Source organism: Suncus etruscus, chromosome 4, assembly GCF_024139225.1.
Source record: "Suncus etruscus isolate mSunEtr1 chromosome 4, mSunEtr1.pri.cur, whole genome shotgun sequence".
NCBI lineage: Eukaryota > Metazoa > Chordata > Mammalia > Eulipotyphla > Soricidae > Suncus > Suncus etruscus.
In genome coordinates this window covers 157,081,062-157,089,132 of record NC_064851.1, presented here as the reverse complement: position 1 = coordinate 157,089,132, position 8,071 = coordinate 157,081,062, and the positions used below count along the sequence as shown (strand labels likewise).

General features: G+C 38.8%; 1 non-coding gene across 1 annotated transcript; it reads right to left on the bottom strand.

The window, feature by feature from the left end:
* Positions 1-1,112: 1,112 nt before the first annotated feature.
* On the bottom strand, positions 1,113-1,220 carry LOC126007458 (U6 spliceosomal RNA). The gene has a single exon (XR_007495030.1). It is a non-coding gene; the product is annotated as a U6 spliceosomal RNA (small nuclear RNA).
* Positions 1,221-8,071: the final 6,851 nt, after the last annotated feature.

Below are 8,071 nucleotides of genomic sequence, written 5' to 3'. Positions count from 1 at the left end.
CCAAATATATACTTGAACACACATAAATCACTGAATGATCACACAATGGACTACTGCTTAGCTATAATAAGGAAGACACTTCCGATACACGTACTGACATGGAGGAATTTCACAAATGCAATATAAAGCAAAGATGCTAGATGCAAAGAGAATGCAGTAAAATGATCTGAAAGTACAGAAAGCTGAGAAATAGATACAAAGAATTTGGTAGATACCAGAATAGCTGTATGTCATGCATTTCTTTGGAGCAATACTTGAAAGAAGAAGAAAAAAGAAGGAAAAGAAGAAGAAAACAGAAGAATGAAGAAAAGCTTCGAATAGTCTACTATTCCTCTCCTCCTCGCCTTTCTTGTCCTTTTGAAACACTTTAAAAAGATACTGAAGGACTGTAAGGTAATGGGAATGAAATTTCAGAGCTCCTATGAAGAATTCTCTTCAGGCCTTTGACCTATCTGGTTTCCTTGGTCTGTGTTACACAGACGTTTTCTTCGTTAAAATCTACTTAGCTGTGTACTGGCTTCAATTGTATAACTGTACATTATAAAATAAATGCAAGGCTAAGTTCCTAAGACCTTAGCACAAGATTTACACACCATTAGTGACCATTCAGCTCTTTCATTTTATTGTCATACAGGTTTAAAAGATTGCGTTTGTGTTTAGGGCCACCATACGTAGTTTATAAACTAAACGTCGCCAATATTTCTCTGCCACAGATCTTTTGGATTGAAAATGTTCACTATGAAGGTGAGCATTTGCCTTTCATGCAGAAGGACAGAGGTTCGAATCCGTGCATTCCATATGGTTCCCCATGCCTGCCACAGGCGATTTCTGTGTGCAGAACTAGGAGTAACCCCTGAGCACTGACGAGTGTGACCCAACCCTCCTCAAATGTTCACGAATTTTGAGCCAGAAAGATAGCATGGAGGTAGGATGTTTGCATTGCATGCAGAAGGATGGTGGTTCGAATCCCGGCTTCCCATATGGTCCCCTGAGCCTGCCAGGAGCAATTTCTCAGCATAGAGCCAGGAGGGACCCCTGAGCGCTATTGGGTGTTACCAAAAAACAAACAAACAAAAAATATTCACTAATTTTCATGTAGGTCAACAAACTCAAGAGACCTTGCTTCGTGCACTATTTTTGCGTCACATCCTTCTGCAGGGGCCATGCTAATCTTCTCTGTATCGTTCCAATTTTAGTATATGTGCTGCCGAAGCGAGCACTATGCACTATTTTTGTATTAAAATTTTTAGTCACATTGAAACTACAATATTATTCATGATTGAGTTTGAAGCATATAGTGTTTCAAATACTGATTTCTTTACCAGTGTCCACTTCCTCTACGAATGCCCCCCACTCACACCCATTTACCCTCCACCCATCAGTCTACTTCTTTTTTTTTTTTAATTTTTGCACTATTAGAGTTCACAAATACTGTTATTTATAGGCACATTTCCCCCAACAGAAATGTGGACTTTAAAGTCAAAAAAGTTTCCTTTGATATAGGTAGTATCAATATGGCAGTTTTGATCTTCATGTATTCTTTCTTCCTGTATTCTAATATCATTAGATATTTCATGTATTTCATGTATTGATGTATTCTACATGTATTTCATGTAGATATTTCATGTACCTTAATATTATTAGTTTTTTGCTTACAGAAAGTTTTATACTGATTCACTGATGATCTAAATCACCATCCTATGAGGACAGTGGGAGCATTGGGAACATTATCAGATTACTAATCAGGTAACTAAGAGCAGGATCTCTGAGTGACCCATTCATGCAACTGGGCAAAGATGAATTGTAAGTTACAATTTAGAACAGAAGGATCCGAATTAACCTGATTATCCAGTGGTCCTCAAACTATGGCCCGCGGGCCACATATTGTATTTGTATCTGTTTTGTTTCTTCATTGCAAAATAAGATATATGCAGTGTGCATAAGAATTCGTTCATAAGTTTTGTTTTTACTATAGTCAGACCCTCCAATGGTCTGAGGGACAGTGAACTGGCCCCCTGTTTAAAAAGTTTGAGGACCCCTGATAGGCAAAAGGGGACAGGATCATCAAGCCAACTAGTAAATTAAGGGGCCGGAGAGATAGCATGGAGGTAGAGCGTTTGCTCATGCAGAAGGATGGTGATTTGAATCCCGGTAACCCATATGGTCCCCTGAGTTTGCCAGGAGCAATTTCTGAGCATAGAGCCAGGAGTGACCCTCAAGAGCTGCCGGGTATAATCCAAAAACAAACAAACAAAAAAACTAGTAAATTAATAAATGTCTATATGGAACTGTAAAAATGTCACAAAGATTCATAGCTACAAGAGCCTTCCACCCCCCATCCCTCTACATACTCTTGATATAACTCTCCTGTAGGGTAAATTGTGGCTGCTAATTGAAAAATGCTATTAATATGCCCTTCTTCTCTTTCTCACCATTGGGCTATGAATGTTGGCTATTAAAAGTGTTCTCCCCAAAACCAAAAATTAAAAAAAAAAAAAGGGCCCAGAGAGATAGCACAGCAGCGTTTGCCTTGCAGGCAGCAGATCCAGGACCAAAGGTGGTTGGTTCGAATTCCTGTGTCCCATATGGTCCCCCGTGCCTGCCAGGAGCTATTTCTGAGCAGACAGCCAGACAGGAGTAACCCCTGAGCACAGCCGGATGTGACCCAAAAACCAAAAACAAAAATAAATAAATAAAAGTGTTCTCAACTCCTATCCTTGACTGTAGCTTTGAGTCAGTTTGCTTAGCTGTGGTCTGTCCAAACATAAATAATATAATCTCCTTGCTTTTTACTTCAAGTTAATTTTGGTGTGATTAAGTGACTTCAGTTACAACAGGCTGAAATGGTTGGGAAAGGAAGGAGTGACCAGGGTCATGCTTCGGATGATGTTAGCCTCTTTCAGATTACAGGCATTTCTCCTGACAGAAATTTGATTCATAGTGCTGTGGGGCTTATTTTAAAGAACATAACCAGAATTAAGAAGTCAAAAGAGAGGCTGGAGAGATAGCATGGAGGTAAGGCATTTCTTGCATGCAGAAGGACAGTGGTTTGAATCCTGGCATTCACTCCTGAACTTGCCAGAAGTGATTTCTGAGCATAGAGCCAGGAATAATTCCTGAGGGCTGCCAGGTGTGACCCCAAAACAAAACAAAACAAAACAAAAAGCCAAAGAAAATTATTTCTATTCTCTGGTACCCTGACTTGACCTTGCTTGCCAGCTTCTAAGCCAGCTTATTAGCAGGGTTCCTTTTCTGTTTTTCACACTCAAAAATTTTACATGAGGATCTTAACTCTCTAGAAGATAATTTGCCTATGAGTCAAGTTCTCCAGTTAATGCAGCTCTTTGAAGTTAATCCATCCCCCAAACCACACATAGTGGCAGCTGCCAGAGACGAGCTAGGTGTGAAGCTTTTGGTTGAGAAGAGAGAGCCACATGATAAACATCAGGGCTTTAGAGACCTATTAGAAAAGATGCCACTCTTTACTAGATTGTACAAAAGAACCAGTTCTTGTTACCATGGACACATGTCCTGAATGAGCAAGGAAGGACTGCAGGTGAGCTTAGCCAAGAGGCCACTTTCACTAATGTGCTGACCCCTTCACTGAGACTTTATCCATATCACTGAGGAAAATGAGGCTCTTATCAACAAATTAAACTCCTGGTTCTCTGGATTAAAAGGTTAAATGTATTAAACCTGCTAGATAAATCTATTAAATCTGTAGTGTCTATGCTATGAGATAATAGTGTTCTATTAAGCACACACATACACCGAAGGTGATAAAAACTGAGACAAAGAAGTGACTCTTGAACATGACAGATTTAGGGAGTTTCAAGATCTTTCTGAGTGAATTGAAAATTCTCAGAAGTATCACAACTCACAGTAATGTTAAAAATTAATTAAAAGGAGAGTGTTAGAATAACAGCAAAACTAGAAGAGTTGGGATATAAAATACATCTAAACTGGTGAATGATGACTTAAAAATGAATATATATATTATATATATATTAGATGTAGTGGAGAAAAGTAAGAAACAAAAACATTTTTATGTTCTGTCTGTAAGAAGGCACAGATTCACAGTGTGGGTGTTTTCTGTGACAGAGGTTGATGGAGTTTGCTTTGACGCTTATGATATCTTCTGATCTCAAGTTTTCTAAATCTGGATCCATACCACTAATTGTTTTCTTTAAAGAAGAAACAAAAAAGACACTGAATATGACCTCAAATATAATTTTAACCAATAATGTGGGCACTTTTCTGCTTCCAAAACTTGAAAAATAGACCATGATTTTAGCCTTGCTCCTGTGCTTTTTCCCTAAACCAGACCTTCACCAGTTTCTGCCCAAAATATTTTATACTCAAGAAACAAAATTCCAACAGTTCTAAGAAACTGAGACAGGGGGCCGGGCGGTGGCGCTGGAGGTAAGGTGCCTGCCTTACCTGCGCTAGCCTAGGAGACGGACCGCGGTTCGATCCCCCGGCGTCCCATATGGTCCCCCAAGCCAGGAGCGACTTCTGAGCGCATAGCCAGGAGTAACCCCTGAGCGTTACCGGGTGTGGCCCAAAAACCAAAAAAAAAAAAAAAAAAAAGAAACTGAGACAGACATAAAAATAAGCAATGAGGCCCTCTTTGTTCCAGAAGAGCAATTTTCACCCAGGTCAGTGAGTTCTAGAGAAAGAGAAACATCAGGAAAAGAGGAGGGTTCTTTCATCGACCCCAGCTGGGCTCTGCCCAGTTACACAGACCCAAGAACCTGAGGCAGACAGACAGATCAGAAGCAGGGTTCTATTTAAGTCAGAAGCGTCATTTTATCCCAAGTCAATGCACCCCAAGAAGAGTGTGGACCCTCTGCTATAATTCATGGCTTCACATTTCTCCTAATCAACTGGCCCCATCATACCATATAAAAAAACACCATCATATTGAACAATTCACAACGAAAAAGCAATGCAGAACCCCACTGCACTAAGTGAATGAAGATGGTAGTTTTAATAACCCAACTAGTATCAACTTTCTGTATGCCTCTCTGATAAGGACTTTAGAGAGGAATATAGAAGATGTTCAAGAAACTCAAAGAAACCATAGATAAATAGCCAATAATACTCAAAGTATAAGAGAGTAGAAATGAGAAAACTTCAAACAGAAATGAGTGAACTGAAGAAGTTGGTATGCCAAATGAAAAATTCACTGGAAGGTCTCATCAGCAGAGTAACAGCTGCTAAGAAAAAAATCAGTGAGCTGGAAGATGAGCTGAATAACACCTTCAGACAATAGCAGACAATGAAAAAGAGTCAAAATAAATGAACATATGGTGAAAAAATTCTCAAAATAAATGAACAGACAACAATAGAACTTTGAGATAAATTTAACAGAACTTCATAAGAATCATTGAGGTCCCAAGATCTAGGAAGAAAACCCTTATAAAGAGAAGTAACAAAGACATAATTGCTGAGAAGTTCCCAGAGCTGAATTGTTCATCCAATCATATCTGGATGCCCATCGAGTATCTGTTAAAAGACACCCTAATAAAAGCATTCCAAGACATATCCTTGTCACAGCAATGAAAATCATAGAAGTATAATAATGAAAGCATTAAGATAAAAAGAAAAATACATACAACAGAGCATCCTTAAAATTTACAGCAGATTTATCACAAGCAACCCTTCATGCCCAAAGTTAGTGGTGGGATATAGTGAAAAAACGCAACGAAATGAATGACTCACCAAGATTACTTCATCCATTTAGATTCTCATTCAAGTTTTGAGGATAAACAGTTTCATGAATAAACAACATCTCAGGAACTTTACAGACTCAAAACCAACTTTAAAAGAACTGTAGTGGGTAATTTAAGGAAGGGCAGCTCCCACAAAAATTTTCTAATAACTATATTTTAAGTTCTTTATCCAAAGTAAACAATTCTATTTAATTATTGCCAGATGAAAAATAATTATGACGGTTGTGAACCAACAAAGTATGTTATAAAGCCATACTTATTTTTCTTCAACCTATACCTATTTAGGAAGACTGTAATTATACCATTACTCAAGAGAAAAATATCACAAATATTTGATGAGATTTCTTTTTTTTTTTTTTTTTTTGTTTGTTTGTTTTTGGGCCACACCCGGTAACGCTCAGGGGTTACTCCTGGCTATGCGCTCAGAAGTTGCTCCTGGCTTGGGGGACCATATGGGACACCGGGGGATCGAACCTCGGTCCGTCCAAGGCTAGCGCAGGCAAGGCAGGCACCTTACCTTTAGCGCCACCACCCGGCCCCTGATGAGATTTCTTATATAAAAAATCAATTGAAATAATAGACCAGAAATCAGAAATTCTCATCCGAGTTATTGAGAAATCTTGTCTTTCAATTTTTAGAGCACAGATGCAAGTTAAGCTCTGCCATTCACTCCATACACACAGACAAGTCATAAAAAAATGTTCTTTTGCATTTGTTTCCTCAATTTCAAAATACAATCATAAAAGAAATTGTTTTACATAATTATTAATTGACAAAATAGGAATCTTATAGTGATGGCTGTAATCTAGTAATCACTACTAAATATGAGATATTATTAGTAGATACAACTTTAAAAGCATATTAAGAATATTTTTAGAGAACAAATGGGAGTCCATGAACCATCTGTGTCATTATCAAAAACAAACTAATTGTATAACTCTTAGTTCTGATAGTACATAATAGTAACTCCTGAGTCTTCAAATAACCAGCTGAATTTTTTGCATAATTGGAGCTATCCTGCTTCTTGTCAAAAGAGAATTCACTATTGTTGACCTGTCAGAGCAGATACAAAGGACCCATTTTTCTCCATAGAAAAGCCACAATTGGGGAATTTCCATGGTAGATCAGAACAGGCCTCCTCCTGAAAGCCCCTCTGAATATGAAGTGACATGTACAGGGGCACTGGATCAACTTTTTACCCACATAAGAGGATCATATCATGGAGCCTTCATCTTCCCAATCAGTGATATATCGTGAAGCAAAATTCATTTGGAGTCAGAAGAACCACCTACCAATGTTTTTCTGTCCTCTCTAATTTATGTTGAGGTACTATAAGTTACAATACTGTTAACGTTAGTTTCACATATGCATCATTCTAACACCATGCTATGCTCACTGCCAGACTGGCTTCCATCCTCCTCCTGTGTTCCAGGGAACCTCCAAGTCCTTCAGATGATTTTCAAGACATTTTCTTAAGAACGGTTTTCTATTTCAGTGACTTCATCTCAAGCTCTACACACTGACAAATAGTTCAGAGTCAATTTAGCTTGGGAAAATGGTTTCATCCTACCAAAGATAGTTGACATACCTCAGATGCATACTAAAGAAAGTGAGGAATAAAAGAAGTTCTTTCAAGTTCATGTGCAGAAATTGTTTATCTCCAGGTTCCCAGGATTCTTCCCTGCCCTTCACTTAGTTCTGCTCTGCTGGGATTATGTGTCAGGCTTCCTTCCCAAAGGGAGGGATGGTGGAAATTGGAAGACAGAAACAGAAATCATTACATCCTCCCTTCCTTTCAGAGATGACTTTTTTTTTTTATTTTGGGTCACATCCAGTTACGCTCAGGGGTTACTCCTGGCTATGAGCTCAGAAATCACTCCTGGATTAGGGGGCCATAGGGAATGCCAGGGAATTGAACCACAGTCTGTCCCTAGTCAGCTGAGTGCAAGGCAAATGCCCTACTGCTGCGCCATCACTCCAGCCCAAACTTCTTAAAGGGTTGTTCTTACCACACTGATTCCAACCCTACAATTTTGTCATAGTCCCCAAACAATTTCAGAATGGGTAATTCTGCCACTGGATCAGATGATTGAAGGTGGTGGCATTGTCTGTCACTGTTAACATCTGAGATACTCCACAGGCATAGCATGTGTGCTCCTTTCGTCTACTTATTATTGTGTGAATAAGCTTTCACCCAAGTCCCTTGAATTTTTTTCTAGTTTCTAGTTAGAACTCTATTAGCATGTTATGAATATTCCCCAGCACAAACCACAAATGTTTTCTATTGCAAAAGTTGCTTCATTCTTGTGATGTATAGTTTAAGATACTGCAAAATG